We start from the raw sequence: 22,945 nt of genomic DNA on the forward strand, positions 1-22,945 counted from the left end.
TAAGCTCCTGCCCTTCTTATGCGCAAGTCAAACGCTTGCACCACGGCGTGTGCGCACTGTTCCAGGGGGTGGCCTGGGCCAGCAAACGGTTGAACCTCATCGCTTCTCGGCCTTTTGGCTAAGATCAAGTGTAGTATCTGTTCTTATCAGTTTAATATCTGATATGTCCTCTATACGGGGACAACATATTAAATGGATTTTTAGCGCCGGGAGCTGAAAAAGGGGCTTGCTCCGTTCACTCCATGCATCGACCCGGTATTGCAGTGCCGCCGGGAACGGTGCACCTTCCTTCAGCCTTGTGCAAGAGCAAAAGCAAATCTGGACGCAGGCCGAGAGGGCCGTCGCTCGTCTTGACAGCGCATCAAGAGGCGAGGCTCAAAGCGGATGGCGCTCGTGGCATCGCAAGTCGGAGCGGCAGGAATTCAGCCTGTTGGCTGTTGACTGGGAACCCTGGCAGTCTCCTGCTCTCCCATCACTGTGTGTCTGCGGGGGAAGGGGGAAGGAGCAAAGGCGGGATGACGCCTGACAAAAATGCAGCCAGAGCTTGCAGTCGGGACAGTGCAACAAAGAGCGAGGCCTACCATGAGTGTAGTGACTGGGACGACACCAGTCTTGGCTGCCGTACAGGGGAGGGCCGTACTTACTCAGGTTTCTCTTCATATCGCACAAGTCTTTCGCCTTTTACTAAAGACTTCCGTGGAAAGGAACACCAATGAGTTGCACCTATTTTTGGATGGCTCTGCCACTTGGCTGAGCCTCGTTCATTTGTGAATATCAACAGCGCCCTCGGTCACACAAACACACGCACAAAGCGCTCAGGACTGAGCCACGGAGCGCCTGGGAGGAGGTGCCTCAGCGCCTGCCCTTCTTACGCGCAAGTCAAACGCTTGCACCACGCCGTGTGCGCGCTGCTCCAGGGGGTCGCCTGGGCCTGCAAACCGTTAGGGCTGCATGATTTGTGATAGTGGGTGACTGCGTTCGCGCTCTCCTCTCATCATAGTGTTGAAGATAAGCAAAGTGGTCATTGACTGTGACCTGAATTCATCAGCTTTTAGACTGACGTGTTGTTGCAGCCCTGTGTTTGCTTTGCCAGAGACGGAGACTGCATGCCAGGTCACTGTTTGTTATGTTTCTCATGGAAAAAACGGAAACAAATTGACGTCCAAAGTGGGCGTACCATGCGTCTTAGTCAAATGACGGAAGTGTTTTGAACCTTTCAGAAACAGACAAAAGTGTCAGGGCACCTGACTGTGATGTAAGTTAGTCAGCTTTGCAGGACGCCAGTCAACATCTTTTGAGTCAATGTGATTCTCAGCAACAACCAGTGAAGGTCAGCTAATGCTAAGGGCACCTGACTGTGAGATTCTGCCTTGTCCTTACTGTGATGAGTTAGTCAGCTTTGCAGGATGCCAGTTAGAGAAAGTTTTGTGTCCCACAAGAAATTGTTATGAAATCTATGTTCAACATTTTTAATGATTATATTCTTAAAGATAAGTCAACTAATGAAAAGAAAAGAAAAGAAAAGAAAAGAAAAGAAAAGAAAAGAAAGCTTTTGCAGGGGAGAGTTCCAAACACGCCTTTGTTTGATAATGTATGACCTGTTTTAGCTGAAGTAACAATTATGGAAAGATTGCAATGGTATTTAAATGGGATAGCTGAAACTTCCATGTCATCACGTCTAAGTAATTTGTGTACTTTGATGTTACCCCTGTAATGGACTTAATGAGCGTCAAAATGTTGAAAAATTGAAATTGTCTTCCGTGGAAGGGAACAGCAACGAGTTGCACTTCTTTTTTGATGGCTCTGCCACTGGGCTGAGCCTCGTGCATTTGTGAATATCAACAGCGCCCTCGGTCACACAAACACACACCAAACGCTCAGGGCTGAGCCAGGGAGCGCCTGGGAGGAGGTGCTAAGCTCCTGCCCTTCTTATGCGCAAGTCAAACGCTTGCACCACGGCGTGTGCGCACTGTTCCAGGGGGTGGCCTGGGCCAGCAAACGGTTGAACCTCATCGCTTCTCGGCCTTTTGGCTAAGATCAAGTGTAGTATCTGTTCTTATCAGTTTAATATCTGATATGTCCTCTATACGGGGACAACATATTAAATGGATTTTTAGCGCCGGGAGCTGAAAAAGGGGCTTGCTCCGTTCACTCCATGCATCGACCCGGTATTGCAGTGCCGCCGGGAACGGTGCACCTTCCTTCAGCCTTGTGCAAGAGCAAAAGCAAATCTGGACGCAGGCCGAGAGGGCCGTCGCTCGTCTTGACAGCGCATCAAGAGGCGAGGCTCAAAGCGGATGGCGCTCGTGGCATCGCAAGTCGGAGCGGCAGGAATTCAGCCTGTTGGCTGTTGACTGGGAACCCTGGCAGTCTCCTGCTCTCCCATCACTGTGTGTCTGCGGGGGAAGGGGGAAGGAGCAAAGGCGGGATGACGCCTGACAAAAATGCAGCCAGAGCTTGCAGTCGGGACAGTGCAACAAAGAGCGAGGCCTACCATGAGTGTAGTGACTGGGACGACACCAGTCTTGGCTGCCGTACAGGGGAAGGCCATACTTACTCAGGTTTCTCTTCATATCGCACAAGTCTTTCGCCTTTTACTAAAGACTTCCGTGGAAAGGAACACCAATGAGTTGCACCTATTTTTGGATGGCTCTGCCACTTGGCTGAGCCTCGTTCATTTGTGAATATCAACAGCGCCCTCGGTCACACAAACACACGCACAAAGCGCTCAGGACTGAGCCACGGAGCGCCTGCCCTTCTTACGCGCAAGTCAAACGCTTGCACCACGCCGTGTGCGCGCTGCTCCAGGGGGTCGCCTGGGCCTGCAAACCGTTAGGGCTGCATGATTTGTGATAGTGGGGGACTGCGTACGCGCTCTCCTCTCATCATAGTGTTGAAGATAAGCAAAGTGGTCATTGACTGTGACCTGAATTCATCAGCTTTTAGACTGACGTGTTGTTGCAGCCCTGTATTTGCTTTGCCAGAGACGGAGACTGCATGCCAGGTCACTGTTTGTTATGTTTCTCATGGAAAAAACGGAAACAAATTGACGTCCAAAGTGGGCGTACCACGCGTCTTAGTCAAATGACGGAAGTGTTTTGAACCTTTCAGAAACAGACAAAAGAGTCAGGGCACCTGACTGTGATGTAAGTTAGTCAGCTTTGCAGGACGCCAGTCAACATCTTTTGAGTCAATGTGATTCTCAGCAACAACCAGTGAAGGTCAGCTAATGCTAAGGGCACCTGACTGTGAGATTCTGCCTTGTCCGTACCGTCACATAGGTTGCCGTGTCCAGGACTTAGCCGCCTGTCAGTGGCACCTTCAATTCATACTTACCTGGCAGGGGAGATACCATGATCAACAAGGTGGTTCACCCATGGCGAGGCGCATCCATTGCACTGAGGGATGTGCTGACCGGTGCGAATTCCCCACATGTGGGAATCTCGACTGTATAATTTGTGGTAGTGGGGGACTGCGTACGCGCTCTTCCCTCATCATAGTGTTGAAGATAAGCAAAGTGGTCATCAGCAACTTAAATTCATCAGCTTTTAGAATGATATGTTGTTGCAGCCCTGTGGTTGCTTTTCAGTAACAGCCAAAAGAGTGATGGCACCTTACTGTGATGAGTTAGTCAGCTTTGCAGGATGCCAGTTAGAGAAAGTTTTGTGTCCCACAAGAAATTGTTATGAAATCTATGTTCAACATTTTTAATGATTATATTCTAAAAGATAAGTCAACTAATGAAAAGAAAAGAAAAGAAAAGAAAAGAAAGCTTTTGCAGGGGAGAGTTCCAAACACGCCTTTGTTTGATAATGTATGACCTGTTTTAGCTGAAGTAACAATTATGGAAAGATTGCAATGGTATTTAAATGGGATAGCTGAAACTTCCATGTCATCACGTCTAAGTAATTTGTGTACTTTGATGTTACCCCTGTAATGGACTTAATGAGCGTCAAAATGTTGAAAAATTGAAATTGTCTTCCGTGGAAGGGAACAGCAACGAGTTGCACTTCTTTTTTGATGGCTCTGCCACTGGGCTGAGCCTCGTGCATTTGTGAATATCAACAGCGCCCTCGGTCACACAAACACACACCAAACGCTCAGGGCTGAGCCAGGGAGCGCCTGGGAGGAGGTGCTAAGCTCCTGCCCTTCTTATGCGCAAGTCAAACGCTTGCACCACGGCGTGTGCGCACTGTTCCAGGGGGTGGCCTGGGCCAGCAAACGGTTGAACCTCATCGCTTCTCGGCCTTTTGGCTAAGATCAAGTGTAGTATCTGTTCTTATCAGTTTAATATCTGATATGTCCTCTATACGGGGACAACATATTAAATGGATTTTTAGCGCCGGGAGCTGAAAAAGGGGCTTGCTCCGTTCACTCCATGCATCGACCCGGTATTGCAGTGCCGCCGGGAACGGTGCACCTTCCTTCAGCCTTGTGCAAGAGCAAAAGCAAATCTGGACGCAGGCCGAGAGGGCCGTCGCTCGTCTTGACAGCGCATCAAGAGGCGAGGCTCAAAGCGGATGGCGCTCGTGGCATCGCAAGTCGGAGCGGCAGGAATTCAGCCTGTTGGCTGTTGACTGGGAACCCTGGCAGTCTCCTGCTCTCCCATCACTGTGTGTCTGCGGGGGAAGGGGGAAGGAGCAAAGGCGGGATGACGCCTGACAAAAATGCAGCCAGAGCTTGCAGTCGGGACAGTGCAACAAAGAGCGAGGCCTACCATGAGTGTAGTGACTGGGACGACACCAGTCTTGGCTGCCGTACAGGGGAGGGCCGTACTTACTCAGGTTTCTCTTCATATCGCACAAGTCTTTCGCCTTTTACTAAAGACTTCCGTGGAAAGGAACACCAATGAGTTGCACCTATTTTTGGATGGCTCTGCCACTTGGCTGAGCCTCGTTCATTTGTGAATATCAACAGCGCCCTCGGTCACACAAACACACGCACAAAGCGCTCAGGACTGAGCCACGGAGCGCCTGGGAGGAGGTGCCTCAGCGCCTGCCCTTCTTACGCGCAAGTCAAACGCTTGCACCACGCCGTGTGCGCGCTGCTCCAGGGGGTCGCCTGGGCCTGCAAACCGTTAGGGCTGCATGATTTGTGATAGTGGGTGACTGCGTTCGCGCTCTCCTCTCATCATAGTGTTGAAGATAAGCAAAGTGGTCATTGACTGTGACCTGAATTCATCAGCTTTTAGACTGACGTGTTGTTGCAGCCCTGTGTTTGCTTTGCCAGAGACGGAGACTGCATGCCAGGTCACTGTTTGTTATGTTTCTCATGGAAAAAACGGAAACAAATTGACGTCCAAAGTGGGCGTACCATGCGTCTTAGTCAAATGACGGAAGTGTTTTGAACCTTTCAGAAACAGACAAAAGTGTCAGGGCACCTGACTGTGATGTAAGTTAGTCAGCTTTGCAGGACGCCAGTCAACATCTTTTGAGTCAATGTGATTCTCAGCAACAACCAGTGAAGGTCAGCTAATGCTAAGGGCACCTGACTGTGAGATTCTGCCTTGTCCTTACTGTGATGAGTTAGTCAGCTTTGCAGGATGCCAGTTAGAGAAAGTTTTGTGTCCCACAAGAAATTGTTATGAAATCTATGTTCAACATTTTTAATGATTATATTCTTAAAGATAAGTCAACTAATGAAAAGAAAAGAAAAGAAAAGAAAAGAAAAGAAAAGAAAAGAAAGCTTTTGCAGGGGAGAGTTCCAAACACGCCTTTGTTTGATAATGTATGACCTGTTTTAGCTGAAGTAACAATTATGGAAAGATTGCAATGGTATTTAAATGGGATAGCTGAAACTTCCATGTCATCACGTCTAAGTAATTTGTGTACTTTGATGTTACCCCTGTAATGGACTTAATGAGCGTCAAAATGTTGAAAAATTGAAATTGTCTTCCGTGGAAGGGAACAGCAACGAGTTGCACTTCTTTTTTGATGGCTCTGCCACTGGGCTGAGCCTCGTGCATTTGTGAATATCAACAGCGCCCTCGGTCACACAAACACACACCAAACGCTCAGGGCTGAGCCAGGGAGCGCCTGGGAGGAGGTGCTAAGCTCCTGCCCTTCTTATGCGCAAGTCAAGTGCTTGCACCACGGCGTGTGCGCACTGTTCCAGGGGGTGGCCTGGGCCAGCAAACGGTTGAACCTCATCGCTTCTCGGCCTTTTGGCTAAGATCAAGTGTAGTATCTGTTCTTATCAGTTTAATATCTGATATGTCCTCTATACGGGGACAACATATTAAATGGATTTTTAGCGCCGGGAGCTGAAAAAGGGGCTTGCTCCGTTCACTCCATGCATCGACCCGGTATTGCAGTGCCGCCGGGAACGGTGCACCTTCCTTCAGCCTTGTGCAAGAGCAAAAGCAAATCTGGACGCAGGCCCAGAGGGCCGTCGCTCGTCTTGACAGCGCATCAAGAGGCGAGGCTCAAAGCGGATGGCGCTCGTGGCATCGCAAGTCGGAGCGGCAGGAATTCAGCCTGTTGGCTGTTGACTGGGAACCCTGGCAGTCTCCTGCTCTCCCATCACTGTGTGTCTGCGGGGGAAGGGGGAAGGAGCAAAGGCGGGATGACGCCTGACAAAAATGCAGCCAGAGTTTGCAGTCGGGACAGTGCAACAAAGAGCGAGGCCTACCATGAGTGTAGTGACTGGGACGACACCAGTCTTGGCTGCCGTACAGGGGAGGGCCGTACTTACTCAGGTTTCTCTTCATATCGCACAAGTCTTTCGCCTTTTACTAAAGACTTCCGTGGAAAGGAACACCAATGAGTTGCACCTATTTTTGGATGGCTCTGCCACTTGGCTGAGCCTCGTTCATTTGTGAATATCAACAGCGCCCTCGGTCACACAAACACACGCACAAAGCGCTCAGGACTGAGCCACGGAGCGCCTGGGAGGAGGTGCCTCAGCGCCTGCCCTTCTTACGCGCAAGTCAAACGCTTGCACCACGCCGTGTGCGCGCTGCTCCAGGGGGTCGCCTGGGCCTGCAAACCGTTAGGGCTGCATGATTTGTGATAGTGGGGGACTGCGTACGCGCTCTCCTCTCATCATAGTGTTGAAGATAAGCAAAGTGGTCATTGACTGTGACCTGAATTCATCAGCTTTTAGACTGACGTGTTGTTGCAGCCCTGTGTTTGCTTTGCCAGAGACGGAGACTGCATGCCAGGTCACTGTTTGTTATGTTTCTCATGGAAAAAACGGAAACAAATTGACGTCCAAAGTGGGCGTACCACGCGTCTTAGTCAAATGACGGAAGTGTTTTGAACCTTTCAGAAACAGACAAAAGTGTCAGGGCACCTGACTGTGATGTAAGTTAGTCAGCTTTGCAGGACGCCAGTCAACATCTTTTGAGTCAATGTGATTCTCAGCAACAACCAGTGAAGGTCAGCTAATGCTAAGGGCACCTGACTGTGAGATTCTGCCTTGTCCGTACCGTCACATAGGTTGCCGTGTCCAGGACTTAGCCGCCTGTCAGTGGCACCTTCAATTCATACTTACCTGGCAGGGGAGATACCATGATCAACAAGGTGGTTCACCCATGGCGAGGCGCATCCATTGCACTGAGGGATGTGCTGACCGGTTCGAATTCCCCACATGTGGGAATCTCGACTGTATAATTTGTGGTAGTGGGGGACTGCGTACGCGCTCTTCCCTCATCATAGTGTTGAAGATAAGCAAAGTGGTCATCAGCAACTTAAATTCATCAGCTTTTAGAATGATATGTTGTTGCAGCCCTGTGGTTGCTTTTCAGTAACAGCCAAAAGAGTGATGGCACCTTACTGTGATGAGTTAGTCAGCTTTGCAGGATGCCAGTTAGAGAAAGTTTTGTGTCCCACAAGAAATTGTTATGAAATCTATGTTCAACATTTTTAATGATTATATTCTAAAAGATAAGTCAACTAATGAAAAGAAAAGAAAAGAAAAGAAAAGAAAGCTTTTGCAGGGGAGAGTTCCAAACACGCCTTTGTTTGATAATGTATGACCTGTTTTAGCTGAAGTAACAATTATGGAAAGATTGCAATGGTATTTAAATGGGATAGCTGAAACTTCCATGTCATCACGTCTAAGTAATTTGTGTACTTTGATGTTACCCCTGTAATGGACTTAATGAGCGTCAAAATGTTGAAAAATTGAAATTGTCTTCCGTGGAAGGGAACAGCAACGAGTTGCACTTCTTTTTTGATGGCTCTGCCACTGGGCTGAGCCTCGTGCATTTGTGAATATCAACAGCGCCCTCGGTCACACAAACACACACCAAACGCTCAGGGCTGAGCCAGGGAGCGCCTGGGAGGAGGTGCTAAGCTCCTGCCCTTCTTATGCGCAAGTCAAACGCTTGCACCACGGCGTGTGCGCACTGTTCCAGGGGGTGGCCTGGGCCAGCAAACGGTTGAACCTCATCGCTTCTCGGCCTTTTGGCTAAGATCAAGTGTAGTATCTGTTCTTATCAGTTTAATATATGATATGTCCTCTATACGGGGACAACATATTAAATGGATTTTTAGCGCCGGGAGCTGAAAAAGGGGCTTGCTCCGTTCACTCCATGCATCGACCCGGTATTGCAGTGCCGCCGGGAACGGTGCACCTTCCTTCAGCCTTGTGCAAGAGCAAAAGCAAATCTGGACGCAGGCCGAGAGGGCCGTCGCTCGTCTTGACAGCGCATCAAGAGGCGAGGCTCAAAGCGGATGGCGCTCGTGGCATCGCAAGTCGGAGCGGCAGGAATTCAGCCTGTTGGCTGTTGACTGGGAACCCTGGCAGTCTCCTGCTCTCCCATCACTGTGTGTCTGCGGGGGAAGGGGGAAGGAGCAAAGGCGGGATGACGCCTGACAAAAATGCAGCCAGAGCTTGCAGTCGGGACAGTGCAACAAAGAGCGAGGCCTACCATGAGTGTAGTGACTGGGACGACACCAGTCTTGGCTGCCGTACAGGGGAAGGCCATACTTACTCAGGTTTCTCTTCATATCGCACAAGTCTTTCGCCTTTTACTAAAGACTTCCGTGGAAAGGAACACCAATGAGTTGCACCTATTTTTGGATGGCTCTGCCACTTGGCTGAGCCTCGTTCATTTGTGAATATCAACAGCGCCCTCGGTCACACAAACACACGCACAAAGCGCTCAGGACTGAGCCACGGAGCGCCTGGGAGGAGGTGCCTCAGCGCCTGCCCTTCTTACGCGCAAGTCAAACGCTTGCACCACGCCGTGTGCGCGCTGCTCCAGGGGGTCGCCTGGGCCTGCAAACCGTTAGGGCTGCATGATTTGTGATAGTGGGGGACTGCGTACGCGCTCTCCTCTCATCATAGTGTTGAAGATAAGCAAAGTGGTCATTGACTGTGACCTGAATTCATCAGCTTTTAGACTGACGTGTTGTTGCAGCCCTGTGTTTGCTTTGCCAGAGACGGAGACTGCATGCCAGGTCACTGTTTGTTATGTTTCTCATGGAAAAAACGGAAACAAATTGACGTCCAAAGTGGGCGTACCACGCGTCTTAGTCAAATGACGGAAGTGTTTTGAACCTTTCAGAAACAGACAAAAGTGTCAGGGCACCTGACTGTGATGTAAGTTAGTCAGCTTTGCAGGACGCCAGTCAACATCTTTTGAGTCAATGTGATTCTCAGCAACAACCAGTGAAGGTCAGCTAATGCTAAGGGCACCTGACTGTGAGATTCTGCCTTGTCCGTACCGTCACATAGGTTGCCGTGTCCAGGACTTAGCCGCCTGTCAGTGGCACCTTCAATTCAAACTTACCTGGCAGGGGAGATACCATGATCAACAAGGTGGTTCACCCATGGCGAGGCGCATCCATTGCACTGAGGGATGTGCTGACCGGTGCGAATTCCCCACATGTGGGAATCTCGACTGTATAATTTGTGGTAGTGGGGGACTGCGTACGCGCTCTTCCCTCATCATAGTGTTGAAGATAAGCAAAGTGGTCATCAGCAACTTAAATTCATCAGCTTTTAGAATGATATGTTGTTGCAGCCCTGTGGTTGCTTTTCAGTAACAGCCAAAAGAGTGATGGCACCTTACTGTGATGAGTTAGTCAGCTTTGCAGGATGCCAGTTAGAGAAAGTTTTGTGTCCCACAAGAAATTGTTATGAAATCTATGTTCAACATTTTTAATGATTATATTCTAAAAGATAAGTCAACTAATGAAAAGAAAAGAAAAGAAAAGAAAAGAAAGCTTTTGCAGGGGAGAGTTCCAAACACGCCTTTGTTTGATAATGTATGACCTGTTTTAGCTGAAGTAACAATTATGGAAAGATTGCAATGGTATTTAAATGGGATAGCTGAAACTTCCATGTCATCACGTCTAAGTAATTTGTGTACTTTGATGTTACCCCTGTAATGGACTTAATGAGCGTCAAAATGTTGAAAAATTGAAATTGTCTTCCGTGGAAGGGAACAGCAACGAGTTGCACTTCTTTTTTGATGGCTCTGCCACTGGGCTGAGCCTCGTGCATTTGTGAATATCAACAGCGCCCTCGGTCACACAAACACACACCAAACGCTCAGGGCTGAGCCAGGGAGCGCCTGGGAGGAGGTGCTAAGCTCCTGCCCTTCTTATGCGCAAGTCAAGTGCTTGCACCACGGCGTGTGCGCACTGTTCCAGGGGGTGGCCTGGGCCAGCAAACGGTTGAACCTCATCGCTTCTCGGCCTTTTGGCTAAGATCAAGTGTAGTATCTGTTCTTATCAGTTTAATATCTGATATGTCCTCTATACGGGGACAACATATTAAATGGATTTTTAGCGCCGGGAGCTGAAAAAGGGGCTTGCTCCGTTCACTCCATGCATCGACCCGGTATTGCAGTGCCGCCGGGAACGGTGCACCTTCCTTCAGCCTTGTGCAAGAGCAAAAGCAAATCTGGACGCAGGCCCAGAGGGCCGTCGCTCGTCTTGACAGCGCATCAAGAGGCGAGGCTCAAAGCGGATGGCGCTCGTGGCATCGCAAGTCGGAGCGGCAGGAATTCAGCCTGTTGGCTGTTGACTGGGAACCCTGGCAGTCTCCTGCTCTCCCATCACTGTGTGTCTGCGGGGGAAGGGGGAAGGAGCAAAGGCGGGATGACGCCTGACAAAAATGCAGCCAGAGTTTGCAGTCGGGACAGTGCAACAAAGAGCGAGGCCTACCATGAGTGTAGTGACTGGGACGACACCAGTCTTGGCTGCCGTACAGGGGAGGGCCGTACTTACTCAGGTTTCTCTTCATATCGCACAAGTCTTTCGCCTTTTACTAAAGACTTCCGTGGAAAGGAACACCAATGAGTTGCACCTATTTTTGGATGGCTCTGCCACTTGGCTGAGCCTCGTTCATTTGTGAATATCAACAGCGCCCTCGGTCACACAAACACACGCACAAAGCGCTCAGGACTGAGCCACGGAGCGCCTGGGAGGAGGTGCCTCAGCGCCTGCCCTTCTTACGCGCAAGTCAAACGCTTGCACCACGCCGTGTGCGCGCTGCTCCAGGGGGTCGCCTGGGCCTGCAAACCGTTAGGGCTGCATGATTTGTGATAGTGGGGGACTGCGTACGCGCTCTCCTCTCATCATAGTGTTGAAGATAAGCAAAGTGGTCATTGACTGTGACCTGAATTCATCAGCTTTTAGACTGACGTGTTGTTGCAGCCCTGTGTTTGCTTTGCCAGAGACGGAGACTGCATGCCAGGTCACTGTTTGTTATGTTTCTCATGGAAAAAACGGAAACAAATTGACGTCCAAAGTGGGCGTACCACGCGTCTTAGTCAAATGACGGAAGTGTTTTGAACCTTTCAGAAACAGACAAAAGTGTCAGGGCACCTGACTGTGATGTAAGTTAGTCAGCTTTGCAGGACGCCAGTCAACATCTTTTGAGTCAATGTGATTCTCAGCAACAACCAGTGAAGGTCAGCTAATGCTAAGGGCACCTGACTGTGAGATTCTGCCTTGTCCGTACCGTCACATAGGTTGCCGTGTCCAGGACTTAGCCGCCTGTCAGTGGCACCTTCAATTCATACTTACCTGGCAGGGGAGATACCATGATCAACAAGGTGGTTCACCCATGGCGAGGCGCATCCATTGCACTGAGGGATGTGCTGACCGGTGCGAATTCCCCACATGTGGGAATCTCGACTGTATAATTTGTGGTAGTGGGGGACTGCGTACGCGCTCTTCCCTCATCATAGTGTTGAAGATAAGCAAAGTGGTCATCAGCAACTTAAATTCATCAGCTTTTAGAATGATATGTTGTTGCAGCCCTGTGGTTGCTTTTCAGTAACAGCCAAAAGAGTGATGGCACCTTACTGTGATGAGTTAGTCAGCTTTGCAGGATGCCAGTTAGAGAAAGTTTTGTGTCCCACAAGAAATTGTTATGAAATCTATGTTCAACATTTTTAATGATTATATTCTAAAAGATAAGTCAACTAATGAAAAGAAAAGAAAAGAAAAGAAAAGAAAGCTTTTGCAGGGGAGAGTTCCAAACACGCCTTTGTTTGATAATGTATGACCTGTTTTAGCTGAAGTAACAATTATGGAAAGATTGCAATGGTATTTAAATGGGATAGCTGAAACTTCCATGTCATCACGTCTAAGTAATTTGTGTACTTTGATGTTACCCCTGTAATGGACTTAATGAGCGTCAAAATGTTGAAAAATTGAAATTGTCTTCCGTGGAAGGGAACAGCAACGAGTTGCACTTCTTTTTTGATGGCTCTGCCACTGGGCTGAGCCTCGTGCATTTGTGAATATCAACAGCGCCCTCGGTCACACAAACACACACCAAACGCTCAGGGCTGAGCCAGGGAGCGCCTGGGAGGAGGTGCTAAGCTCCTGCCCTTCTTATGCGCAAGTCAAGTGCTTGCACCACGGCGTGTGCGCACTGTTCCAGGGGGTGGCCTGGGCCAGCAAACGGTTGAACCTCATCGCTTCTCGGCCTTTTGGCTAAGATCAAGTGTAGTATCTGTTCTTATCAGTTTAATATCTGATATGTCCTCTATACGGGGACAACATATTAAATGGATTTTTAGCGCCGGGAGCTGAAAAAGGGGCTTGCTCCGTTCACTCCATGCATCGACCCGGTATTGCAGTGCCGCCGGGAACGGTGCACCTTCCTTCAGCCTTGTGCAAGAGCAAAAGCAAATCTGGACGCAGGCCCAGAGGGCCGTCGCTCGTCTTGACAGCGCATCAAGAGGCGAGGCTCAAAGCGGATGGCGCTCGTGGCATCGCAAGTCGGAGCGGCAGGAATTCAGCCTGTTGGCTGTTGACTGGGAACCCTGGCAGTCTCCTGCTCTCCCATCACTGTGTGTCTGCGGGGGAAGGGGGAAGGAGCAAAGGCGGGATGACGCCTGACAAAAATGCAGCCAGAGTTTGCAGTCGGGACAGTGCAACAAAGAGCGAGGCCTACCATGAGTGTAGTGACTGGGACGACACCAGTCTTGGCTGCCGTACAGGGGAGGGCCGTACTTACTCAGGTTTCTCTTCATATCGCACAAGTCTTTCGCCTTTTACTAAAGACTTCCGTGGAAAGGAACACCAATGAGTTGCACCTATTTTTGGATGGCTCTGCCACTTGGCTGAGCCTCGTTCATTTGTGAATATCAACAGCGCCCTCGGTCACACAAACACACGCACAAAGCGCTCAGGACTGAGCCACGGAGCGCCTGGGAGGAGGTGCCTCAGCGCCTGCCCTTCTTACGCGCAAGTCAAACGCTTGCACCACGCCGTGTGCGCGCTGCTCCAGGGGGTCGCCTGGGCCTGCAAACCGTTAGGGCTGCATGATTTGTGATAGTGGGGGACTGCGTACGCGCTCTCCTCTCATCATAGTGTTGAAGATAAGCAAAGTGGTCATTGACTGTGACCTGAATTCATCAGCTTTTAGACTGACGTGTTGTTGCAGCCCTGTGTTTGCTTTGCCAGAGACGGAGACTGCATGCCAGGTCACTGTTTGTTATGTTTCTCATGGAAAAAACGGAAACAAATTGACGTCCAAAGTGGGCGTACCACGCGTCTTAGTCAAATGACGGAAGTGTTTTGAACCTTTCAGAAACAGACAAAAGTGTCAGGGCACCTGACTGTGATGTAAGTTAGTCAGCTTTGCAGGACGCCAGTCAACATCTTTTGAGTCAATGTGATTCTCAGCAACAACCAGTGAAGGTCAGCTAATGCTAAGGGCACCTGACTGTGAGATTCTGCCTTGTCCGTACCGTCACATAGGTTGCCGTGTCCAGGACTTAGCCGCCTGTCAGTGGCACCTTCAATTCATACTTACCTGGCAGGGGAGATACCATGATCAACAAGGTGGTTCACCCATGGCGAGGCGCATCCATTGCACTGAGGGATGTGCTGACCGGTGCGAATTCCCCACATGTGGGAATCTCGACTGTATAATTTGTGGTAGTGGGGGACTGCGTACGCGCTCTTCCCTCATCATAGTGTTGAAGATAAGCAAAGTGGTCATCAGCAACTTAAATTCATCAGCTTTTAGAATGATATGTTGTTGCAGCCCTGTGGTTGCTTTTCAGTAACAGCCAAAAGAGTGATGGCACCTTACTGTGATGAGTTAGTCAGCTTTGCAGGATGCCAGTTAGAGAAAGTTTTGTGTCCCACAAGAAATTGTTATGAAATCTATGTTCAACATTTTTAATGATTATATTCTAAAAGATAAGTCAACTAATGAAAAGAAAAGAAAAGAAAAGAAAAGAAAGCTTTTGCAGGGGAGAGTTCCAAACACGCCTTTGTTTGATAATGTATGACCTGTTTTAGCTGAAGTAACAATTATGGAAAGATTGCAATGGTATTTAAATGGGATAGCTGAAACTTCCATGTCATCACGTCTAAGTAATTTGTGTACTTTGATGTTACCCCTGTAATGGACTTAATGAGCGTCAAAATGTTGAAAAATTGAAATTGTCTTCCGTGGAAGGGAACAGCAACGAGTTGCACTTCTTTTTTGATGGCTCTGCCACTGGGCTGAGCCTCGTGCATTTGTGAATATCAACAGCGCCCTCGGTCACACAAACACACACCAAACGCTCAGGGCTGAGCCAGGGAGCGCCTGGGAGGAGGTGCTAAGCTCCTGCCCTTCTTATGCGCAAGTCAAACGCTTGCACCACGGCGTGTGCGCACTGTTCCAGGGGGTGGCCTGGGCCAGCAAACGGTTGAACCTCATCGCTTCTCGGCCTTTTGGCTAAGATCAAGTGTAGTATCTGTTCTTATCAGTTTAATATATGATATGTCCTCTATACGGGGACAACATATTAAATGGATTTTTAGCGCCGGGAGCTGAAAAAGGGGCTTGCTCCGTTCACTCCATGCATCGACCCGGTATTGCAGTGCCGCCGGGAACGGTGCACCTTCCTTCAGCCTTGTGCAAGAGCAAAAGCAAATCTGGACGCAGGCCGAGAGGGCCGTCGCTCGTCTTGACAGCGCATCAAGAGGCGAGGCTCAAAGCGGATGGCGCTCGTGGCATCGCAAGTCGGAGCGGCAGGAATTCAGCCTGTTGGCTGTTGACTGGGAACCCTGGCAGTCTCCTGCTCTCCCATCACTGTGTGTCTGCGGGGGAAGGGGGAAGGAGCAAAGGCGGGATGACGCCTGACAAAAATGCAGCCAGAGCTTGCAGTCGGGACAGTGCAACAAAGAGCGAGGCCTACCATGAGTGTAGTGACTGGGACGACACCAGTCTTGGCTGCCGTACAGGGGAAGGCCATACTTACTCAGGTTTCTCTTCATATCGCACAAGTCTTTCGCCTTTTACTAAAGACTTCCGTGGAAAGGAACACCAATGAGTTGCACCTATTTTTGGATGGCTCTGCCACTTGGCTGAGCCTCGTTCATTTGTGAATATCAACAGCGCCCTCGGTCACACAAACACACGCACAAAGCGCTCAGGACTGAGCCACGGAGCGCCTGGGAGGAGGTGCCTCAGCGCCTGCCCTTCTTACGCGCAAGTCAAACGCTTGCACCACGCCGTGTGCGCGCTGCTCCAGGGGGTCGCCTGGGCCTGCAAACCGTTAGGGCTGCATGATTTGTGATAGTGGGGGACTGCGTACGCGCTCTCCTCTCATCATAGTGTTGAAGATAAGCAAAGTGGTCATTGACTGTGACCTGAATTCATCAGCTTTTAGACTGACGTGTTGTTGCAGCCCTGTGTTTGCTTTGCCAGAGACGGAGACTGCATGCCAGGTCACTGTTTGTTATGTTTCTCATGGAAAAAACGGAAACAAATTGACGTCCAAAGTGGGCGTACCACGCGTCTTAGTCAAATGACGGAAGTGTTTTGAACCTTTCAGAAACAGACAAAAGTGTCAGGGCACCTGACTGTGATGTAAGTTAGTCAGCTTTGCAGGACGCCAGTCAACATCTTTTGAGTCAATGTGATTCTCAGCAACAACCAGTGAAGGTCAGCTAATGCTAAGGGCACCTGACTGTGAGATTCTGCCTTGTCCGTACCGTCACATAGGTTGCCGTGTCCAGGACTTAGCCGCCTGTCAGTGGCACCTTCAATTCATACTTACCTGGCAGGGGAGATACCATGATCAACAAGGTGGTTCACCCATGGCGAGGCGCATCCATTGCACTGAGGGATGTGCTGACCGGTGCGAATTCCCCACATGTGGGAATCTCGACTGTATAATTTGTGGTAGTGGGGGACTGCGTACGCGCTCTTCCCTCATCATAGTGTTGAAGATAAGCAAAGTGGTCATCAGCAACTTAAATTCATCAGCTTTTAGAATGATATGTTGTTGCAGCCCTGTGGTTGCTTTTCAGTAACAGCCAAAAGAGTGATGGCACCTTACTGTGATGAGTTAGTCAGCTTTGCAGGATGCCAGTTAGAGAAAGTTTTGTGTCCCACAAGAAATTGTTATGAAATCTATGTTCAACATTTTTAATGATTATATTCTAAAAGATAAGTCAACTAATGAAAAGAAAAGAAAAGAAAAGAAAAGAAAGCTTTTGCAGGGGAGAGTTCCAAACACGCCTTTGTTTGATAATGTATGACCTGTTTTAGCTGAAGTAACAATTATGGAAAGATTGCAATGGTATTTAAATGGGATAGCTGAAACTTCCATGTCATCACGTCTAAGTAATTTGTGTACTTTGATGTTACCCCTGTAATGGACTTAATGAGCGTCAAAATGTTGAAAAATTGAAATTGTCTTCCGTGGAAGGGAACAGCAACGAGTTGCACTTCTTTTTTGATGGCTCTGCCACTGGGCTGAGCCTCGTGCATTTGTGAATATCAACAGCGCCCTCGGTCACACAAACACACACCAAACGCTCAGGGCTGAGCCAGGGAGCGCCTGGGAGGAGGTGCTAAGGCTGAGCCTCGTTCATTTGTGAATATCAACAGCGCCCTCGGTCACACAAACACACGCACAAAGCGCTCAGGACTGAGCCACGGAGCGCCTGCCCTTCTTACGCGCAAGTCAAACGCTTGCACCACGCCGTGTGCGCGCTGCTCCAGGGGGTCGCCTGGGCCTGCAAACCGTTAGGGCTGCATGATTTGTGATAGTGGGGGACTGCGTACGCGCTCTCCTCTCATCATAGTGTTGAAGATAAGCAAAGTGGTCATTGACTGTGACCTGAATTCATCAGCTTTTAGACTGACGTGTTGTTGCAGCCCTGTGTTTGCTTTGCCAGAGACGGAGACTGCATGCCAGGTCACTGTTTGTTATGTTTCTCATGGAAAAAACGGAAACAAATTGACGTCCAAAGTGGGCGTACCACGCGTCTTAGTCAAATGACGGAAGTGTTTTGAACCTTTCAGAAACAGACAAAAGTGTCAGGGCACCTGACTGTGATGTAAGTTAGTCAGCTTTGCAGGACGCCAGTCAACATCTTTTGAGTCAATGTGATTCTCAGCAACAACCAGTGAAGGTCAGCTAATGCTAAGGGCACCTGACTGTGAGATTCTGCCTTGTCCGTACCGTCACATAGGTTGCCGTGTCCAGGACTTAGCCGCCTGTCAGTGGCTCCTTCAATTCATACTTACCTGGCAGGGGAGATACCATGATCAACAAGGTGGTTCACCCATGGCGAGGCGCATCCATTGCACTGAGGGATGTGCTGACCGGTGCGAATTCCCCACATGTGGGAATCTCGACTGTATAATTTGTGGTAGTGGGGGACTGCGTACGCGCTCTTCCCTCATCATAGTGTTGAAGATAAGCAAAGTGGTCATCAGCAACTTAAATTCATCAGCTTTTAGAATGATATGTTGTTGCAGCCCTGTGGTTGCTTTTCAGTAACAGCCAAAAGAGTGATGGCACCTTACTGTGATGAGTTAGTCAGCTTTGCAGGATGCCAGTTAGAGAAAGTTTTGTGTCCCACAAGAAATTGTTATGAAATCTATGTTCAACATTTTTAATGATTATATTCTAAAAGATAAGTCAACTAATGAAAAGAAAAGAAAAGAAAAGAAAAGAAAGCTTTTGCAGGGGAGAGTTCCAAACACGCCTTTGTTTGATAATGTATGACCTGTTTTAGCTGAAGTAACAATTATGGAAAGATTGCAATGGTATTTAAATGGGATAGCTGAAACTTCCATGTCATCACGTCTAAGTAATTTGTGTACTTTGATGTTACCCCTGTAATGGACTTAATGAGCGTCAAAATGTTGAAAAATTGAAATTGTCTTCCGTGGAAGGGAACAGCAACGAGTTGCACTTCTTTTTTGATGGCTCTGCCACTGGGCTGAGCCTCGTGCATTTGTGAATATCAACAGCGCCCTCGGTCACACAAACACACACCAAACGCTCAGGGCTGAGCCAGGGAGCGCCTGGGAGGAGGTGCTAAGGCTGAGCCTCGTTCATTTGTGAATATCAACAGCGCCCTCGGTCACACAAACACACGCACAAAGCGCTCAGGACTGAGCCACGGAGCGCCTGCCCTTCTTACGCGCAAGTCAAACGCTTGCACCACGCCGTGTGCGCGCTGCTCCAGGGGGTCGCCTGGGCCTGCAAACCGTTAGGGCTGCATGATTTGTGATAGTGGGGGACTGCGTACGCGCTCTCCTCTCATCATAGTGTTGAAGATAAGCAAAGTGGTCATTGACTGTGACCTGAATTCATCAGCTTTTAGACTGACGTGTTGTTGCAGCCCTGTGTTTGCTTTGCCAGAGACGGAGACTGCATGCCAGGTCACTGTTTGTTATGTTTCTCATGGAAAAAACGGAAACAAATTGACGTCCAAAGTGGGCGTACCACGCGTCTTAGTCAAATGACGGAAGTGTTTTGAACCTTTCAGAAACAGACAAAAGAGTCAGGGCACCTGACTGTGATGTAAGTTAGTCAGCTTTGCAGGACGCCAGTCAACATCTTTTGAGTCAATGTGATTCTCAGCAACAACCAGTGAAGGTCAGCTAATGCTAAGGGCACCTGACTGTGAGATTCTGCCTTGTCCGTACCGTCACATAGGTTGCCGTGTCCAGGACTTAGCCGCCTGTCAGTGGCACCTTCAATTCATACTTACCTGGCAGGGGAGATACCATGATCAACAAGGTGGTTCACCCATGGCGAGGCGCATCCATTGCACTGAGGGATGTGCTGACCGGTGCGAATTCCCCACATGTGGGAATCTCGACTGTATAATTTGTGGTAGTGGGGGACTGCGTACGCGCTCTTCCCTCATCATAGTGTTGAAGATAAGCAAAGTGGTCATCAGCAACTTAAATTCATCAGCTTTTAGAATGATATGTTGTTGCAGCCCTGTGGTTGCTTTTCAGTAACAGCCAAAAGAGTGATGGCACCTTACTGTGATGAGTTAGTCAGCTTTGCAGGATGCCAGTTAGAGAAAGTTTTGTGTCCCACAAGAAATTGTTATGAAATCTATGTTCAACATTTTTAATGATTATATTCTAAAAGATAAGTCAACTAATGAAAAGAAAAGAAAAGAAAAGAAAAGAAAGCTTTTGCAGGGGAGAGTTCCAAACACGCCTTTGTTTGATAATGTATGACCTGTTTTAGCTGAAGTAACAATTATGGAAAGATTGCAATGGTATTTAAATGGGATAGCTGAAACTTCCATGTCATCACGTCTAAGTAATTTGTGTACTTTGATGTTACCCCTGTAATGGACTTAATGAGCGTCAAAATGTTGAAAAATTGAAATTGTCTTCCGTGGAAGGGAACAGCAACGAGTTGCACTTCTTTTTTGATGGCTCTGCCACTGGGCTGAGCCTCGTGCATTTGTGAATATCAACAGCGCCCTCGGTCACACAAACACACACCAAACGCTCAGGGCTGAGCCAGGGAGCGCCTGGGAGGAGGTGCTAAGGCTGAGCCTCGTTCATTTGTGAATATCAACAGCGCCCTCGGTCACACAAACACACGCACAAAGCGCTCAGGACTGAGCCACGGAGCGCCTGCCCTTCTTACGCGCAAGTCAAACGCTTGCACCACGCCGTGTGCGCGCTGCTCCAGGGGGTCGCCTGGGCCTGCAAACCGTTAGGGCTGCATGATTTGTGATAGTGGGGGACTGCGTACGCGCTCTCCTCTCATCATAGTGTTGAAGATAAGCAAAGTGGTCATTGACTGTGACCTGAATTCATCAGCTTTTAGACTGACGTGTTGTTGCAGCCCTGTATTTGCTTTGCCAGAGACGGAGACTGCATGCCAGGTCACTGTTTGTTATGTTTCTCATGGAAAAAACGGAAACAAATTGACGTCCAAAGTGGGCGTACCACGCGTCTTAGTCAAATGACGGAAGTGTTTTGAACCTTTCAGAAACAGACAAAAGAGTCAGGGCACCTGACTGTGATGTAAGTTAGTCAGCTTTGCAGGACGCCAGTCAACATCTTTTGAGTCAATGTGATTCTCAGCAACAACCAGTGAAGGTCAGCTAATGCTAAGGGCACCTGACTGTGAGATTCTGCCTTGTCCGTACCGTCACATAGGTTGCCGTGTCCAGGACTTAGCCGCCTGTCAGTGGCACCTTCAATTCATACTTACCTGGCAGGGGAGATACCATGATCAACAAGGTGGTTCACCCATGGCGAGGCGCATCCATTGCACTGAGGGATGTGCTGACCGGTGCGAATTCCCCACATGTGGGAATCTCGACTGTATAATTTGTGGTAGTGGGGGACTGCGTACGCGCTCTTCCCTCATCATAGTGTTGAAGATAAGCAAAGTGGTCATCAGCAACTTAAATTCATCAGCTTTTAGAATGATATGTTGTTGCAGCCCTGTGGTTGCTTTTCAGTAACAGCCAAAAGAGTGATGGCACCTTACTGTGATGAGTTAGTCAGCTTTGCAGGATGCCAGTTAGAGAAAGTTTTGTGTCCCACAAGAAATTGTTATGAAATCTATGTTCAACATTTTTAATGATTATATTCTAAAAGATAAGTCAACTAATGAAAAGAAAAGAAAAGAAAAGAAAAGAAAGCTTTTGCAGGGGAGAGTTCCAAACACGCCTTTGTTTGATAATGTATGACCTGTTTTAGCTGAAGTAACAATTATGGAAAGATTGCAATGGTATTTAAATGGGATAGCTGAAACTTCCATGTCATCACGTCTAAGTAATTTGTGTACTTTGATGTTACCCCTGTAATGGACTTAATGAGCGTCAAAATGTTGAAAAATTGAAATTGTCTTCCGTGGAAGGGAACAGCAACGAGTTGCACTTCTTTTTTGATGGCTCTGCCACTGGGCTGAGCCTCGTGCATTTGTGAATATCAACAGCGCCCTCGGTCACACAAACACACACCAAACGCTCAGGGCTGAGCCAGGGAGCGCCTGGGAGGAGGTGCTAAGCTCCTGCCCTTCTTATGCGCAAGTCAAGTGCTTGCACCACGGCGTGTGCGCACTGTTCCAGGGGGTGGCCTGGGCCAGCAAACGGTTGAACCTCATCGCTTCTCGGCCTTTTGGCTAAGATCAAGTGTAGTATCTGTTCTTATCAGTTTAATATCTGATATGTCCTCTATACGGGGACAACATATTAAATGGATTTTTAGCGCCGGGAGCTGAAAAAGGGGCTTGCTCCGTTCACTCCATGCATCGACCCGGTATTGCAGTGCCGCCGGGAACGGTGCACCTTCCTTCAGCCTTGTGCAAGAGCAAAAGCAAATCTGGACGCAGGCCCAGAGGGCCGTCGCTCGTCTTGACAGCGCATCAAGAGGCGAGGCTCAAAGCGGATGGCGCTCGTGGCATCGCAAGTCGGAGCGGCAGGAATTCAGCCTGTTGGCTGTTGACTGGGAACCCTGGCAGTCTCCTGCTCTCCCATCACTGTGTGTCTGCGGGGGAAGGGGGAAGGAGCAAAGGCGGGATGACGCCTGACAAAAATGCAGCCAGAGTTTGCAGTCGGGACAGTGCAACAAAGAGCGAGGCCTACCATGAGTGTAGTGACTGGGACGACACCAGTCTTGGCTGCCGTACAGGGGAGGGCCGTACTTACTCAGGTTTCTCTTCATATCGCACAAGTCTTTCGCCTTTTACTAAAGACTTCCGTGGAAAGGAACACCAATGAGTTGCACCTATTTTTGGATGGCTCTGCCACTTGGCTGAGCCTCGTTCATTTGTGAATATCAACAGCGCCCTCGGTCACACAAACACACGCACAAAGCGCTCAGGACTGAGCCACGGAGCGCCTGGGAGGAGGTGCCTCAGCGCCTGCCCTTCTTACGCGCAAGTCAAACGCTTGCACCACGCCGTGTGCGCGCTGCTCCAGGGGGTCGCCTGGGCCTGCAAACCGTTAGGGCTGCATGATTTGTGATAGTGGGGGACTGCGTACGCGCTCTCCTCTCATCATAGTGTTGAAGATAAGCAAAGTGGTCATTGACTGTGACCTGAATTCATCAGCTTTTAGACTGACGTGTTGTTGCAGCCCTGTGTTTGCTTTGCCAGAGACGGAGACTGCATGCCAGGTCACTGTTTGTTATGTTTCTCATGGAAAAAACGGAAACAAATTGACGTCCAAAGTGGGCGTACCACGCGTCTTAGTCAAATGACGGAAGTGTTTTGAACCTTTCAGAAACAGACAAAAGTGTC

The 22,945-nt window shown here is 49.0% G+C and overlaps 27 non-coding genes across 27 annotated transcripts; all 27 read left to right on the forward strand.

Annotated features, from left to right (window-relative positions):
- The first annotated feature begins 98 nt into the window (after positions 1-98).
- Positions 99-289, forward strand: LOC143315380 (U2 spliceosomal RNA). The gene has a single exon (XR_013075955.1). It is a non-coding gene; the product is annotated as a U2 spliceosomal RNA (small nuclear RNA).
- A 351-nt stretch (positions 290-640) lies between these two features.
- Positions 641-758, forward strand: LOC143315492 (U5 spliceosomal RNA). The gene has a single exon (XR_013076063.1). It is a non-coding gene; the product is annotated as a U5 spliceosomal RNA (small nuclear RNA).
- A 1,253-nt stretch (positions 759-2,011) lies between these two features.
- LOC143315381 (U2 spliceosomal RNA) lies at positions 2,012-2,202 on the forward strand. The gene has a single exon (XR_013075956.1). It is a non-coding gene; the product is annotated as a U2 spliceosomal RNA (small nuclear RNA).
- Positions 2,203-2,553: 351 nt separating this feature from the next.
- Positions 2,554-2,671, forward strand: LOC143315493 (U5 spliceosomal RNA). Its single transcript, XR_013076064.1, has one exon. It is a non-coding gene; the product is annotated as a U5 spliceosomal RNA (small nuclear RNA).
- A 657-nt stretch (positions 2,672-3,328) lies between these two features.
- Positions 3,329-3,493, forward strand: LOC143315331 (U1 spliceosomal RNA). Its single transcript, XR_013075906.1, has one exon. It is a non-coding gene; the product is annotated as a U1 spliceosomal RNA (small nuclear RNA).
- A 741-nt stretch (positions 3,494-4,234) lies between these two features.
- Positions 4,235-4,425, forward strand: LOC143315382 (U2 spliceosomal RNA). Its single transcript, XR_013075957.1, has one exon. It is a non-coding gene; the product is annotated as a U2 spliceosomal RNA (small nuclear RNA).
- Positions 4,426-4,776: 351 nt separating this feature from the next.
- Positions 4,777-4,894, forward strand: LOC143315494 (U5 spliceosomal RNA). The gene has a single exon (XR_013076065.1). It is a non-coding gene; the product is annotated as a U5 spliceosomal RNA (small nuclear RNA).
- A 1,253-nt stretch (positions 4,895-6,147) lies between these two features.
- On the forward strand, positions 6,148-6,338 carry LOC143315383 (U2 spliceosomal RNA). Its single transcript, XR_013075958.1, has one exon. It is a non-coding gene; the product is annotated as a U2 spliceosomal RNA (small nuclear RNA).
- Positions 6,339-6,689: 351 nt separating this feature from the next.
- Positions 6,690-6,807, forward strand: LOC143315495 (U5 spliceosomal RNA). The gene has a single exon (XR_013076066.1). It is a non-coding gene; the product is annotated as a U5 spliceosomal RNA (small nuclear RNA).
- A 679-nt stretch (positions 6,808-7,486) lies between these two features.
- On the forward strand, positions 7,487-7,651 carry LOC143315350 (U1 spliceosomal RNA). Its single transcript, XR_013075925.1, has one exon. It is a non-coding gene; the product is annotated as a U1 spliceosomal RNA (small nuclear RNA).
- Positions 7,652-8,392: 741 nt separating this feature from the next.
- On the forward strand, positions 8,393-8,583 carry LOC143315455 (U2 spliceosomal RNA). The gene has a single exon (XR_013076029.1). It is a non-coding gene; the product is annotated as a U2 spliceosomal RNA (small nuclear RNA).
- Positions 8,584-8,934: 351 nt separating this feature from the next.
- Positions 8,935-9,052, forward strand: LOC143315496 (U5 spliceosomal RNA). Its single transcript, XR_013076067.1, has one exon. It is a non-coding gene; the product is annotated as a U5 spliceosomal RNA (small nuclear RNA).
- Positions 9,053-9,731: 679 nt separating this feature from the next.
- LOC143315348 (U1 spliceosomal RNA) lies at positions 9,732-9,896 on the forward strand. The gene has a single exon (XR_013075923.1). It is a non-coding gene; the product is annotated as a U1 spliceosomal RNA (small nuclear RNA).
- A 741-nt stretch (positions 9,897-10,637) lies between these two features.
- On the forward strand, positions 10,638-10,828 carry LOC143315384 (U2 spliceosomal RNA). Its single transcript, XR_013075959.1, has one exon. It is a non-coding gene; the product is annotated as a U2 spliceosomal RNA (small nuclear RNA).
- Positions 10,829-11,179: 351 nt separating this feature from the next.
- On the forward strand, positions 11,180-11,297 carry LOC143315497 (U5 spliceosomal RNA). Its single transcript, XR_013076068.1, has one exon. It is a non-coding gene; the product is annotated as a U5 spliceosomal RNA (small nuclear RNA).
- A 679-nt stretch (positions 11,298-11,976) lies between these two features.
- LOC143315332 (U1 spliceosomal RNA) lies at positions 11,977-12,141 on the forward strand. Its single transcript, XR_013075907.1, has one exon. It is a non-coding gene; the product is annotated as a U1 spliceosomal RNA (small nuclear RNA).
- A 741-nt stretch (positions 12,142-12,882) lies between these two features.
- Positions 12,883-13,073, forward strand: LOC143315386 (U2 spliceosomal RNA). Its single transcript, XR_013075961.1, has one exon. It is a non-coding gene; the product is annotated as a U2 spliceosomal RNA (small nuclear RNA).
- Positions 13,074-13,424: 351 nt separating this feature from the next.
- LOC143315498 (U5 spliceosomal RNA) lies at positions 13,425-13,542 on the forward strand. The gene has a single exon (XR_013076069.1). It is a non-coding gene; the product is annotated as a U5 spliceosomal RNA (small nuclear RNA).
- A 679-nt stretch (positions 13,543-14,221) lies between these two features.
- Positions 14,222-14,386, forward strand: LOC143315333 (U1 spliceosomal RNA). The gene has a single exon (XR_013075908.1). It is a non-coding gene; the product is annotated as a U1 spliceosomal RNA (small nuclear RNA).
- A 741-nt stretch (positions 14,387-15,127) lies between these two features.
- Positions 15,128-15,318, forward strand: LOC143315456 (U2 spliceosomal RNA). Its single transcript, XR_013076030.1, has one exon. It is a non-coding gene; the product is annotated as a U2 spliceosomal RNA (small nuclear RNA).
- Positions 15,319-15,669: 351 nt separating this feature from the next.
- LOC143315499 (U5 spliceosomal RNA) lies at positions 15,670-15,787 on the forward strand. Its single transcript, XR_013076070.1, has one exon. It is a non-coding gene; the product is annotated as a U5 spliceosomal RNA (small nuclear RNA).
- Positions 15,788-16,466: 679 nt separating this feature from the next.
- LOC143315334 (U1 spliceosomal RNA) lies at positions 16,467-16,631 on the forward strand. Its single transcript, XR_013075909.1, has one exon. It is a non-coding gene; the product is annotated as a U1 spliceosomal RNA (small nuclear RNA).
- Positions 16,632-17,944: 1,313 nt separating this feature from the next.
- LOC143315335 (U1 spliceosomal RNA) lies at positions 17,945-18,109 on the forward strand. Its single transcript, XR_013075910.1, has one exon. It is a non-coding gene; the product is annotated as a U1 spliceosomal RNA (small nuclear RNA).
- A 1,313-nt stretch (positions 18,110-19,422) lies between these two features.
- LOC143315336 (U1 spliceosomal RNA) lies at positions 19,423-19,587 on the forward strand. The gene has a single exon (XR_013075911.1). It is a non-coding gene; the product is annotated as a U1 spliceosomal RNA (small nuclear RNA).
- A 1,313-nt stretch (positions 19,588-20,900) lies between these two features.
- Positions 20,901-21,065, forward strand: LOC143315337 (U1 spliceosomal RNA). Its single transcript, XR_013075912.1, has one exon. It is a non-coding gene; the product is annotated as a U1 spliceosomal RNA (small nuclear RNA).
- A 741-nt stretch (positions 21,066-21,806) lies between these two features.
- LOC143315387 (U2 spliceosomal RNA) lies at positions 21,807-21,997 on the forward strand. The gene has a single exon (XR_013075962.1). It is a non-coding gene; the product is annotated as a U2 spliceosomal RNA (small nuclear RNA).
- Positions 21,998-22,348: 351 nt separating this feature from the next.
- LOC143315501 (U5 spliceosomal RNA) lies at positions 22,349-22,466 on the forward strand. Its single transcript, XR_013076072.1, has one exon. It is a non-coding gene; the product is annotated as a U5 spliceosomal RNA (small nuclear RNA).
- The last annotated feature ends 479 nt before the right edge of the window (positions 22,467-22,945 follow it).

This window comes from Chaetodon auriga, chromosome 22 (genome assembly GCF_051107435.1).
Source record: "Chaetodon auriga isolate fChaAug3 chromosome 22, fChaAug3.hap1, whole genome shotgun sequence".
Lineage (NCBI taxonomy): Eukaryota > Metazoa > Chordata > Actinopteri > Chaetodontiformes > Chaetodontidae > Chaetodon > Chaetodon auriga.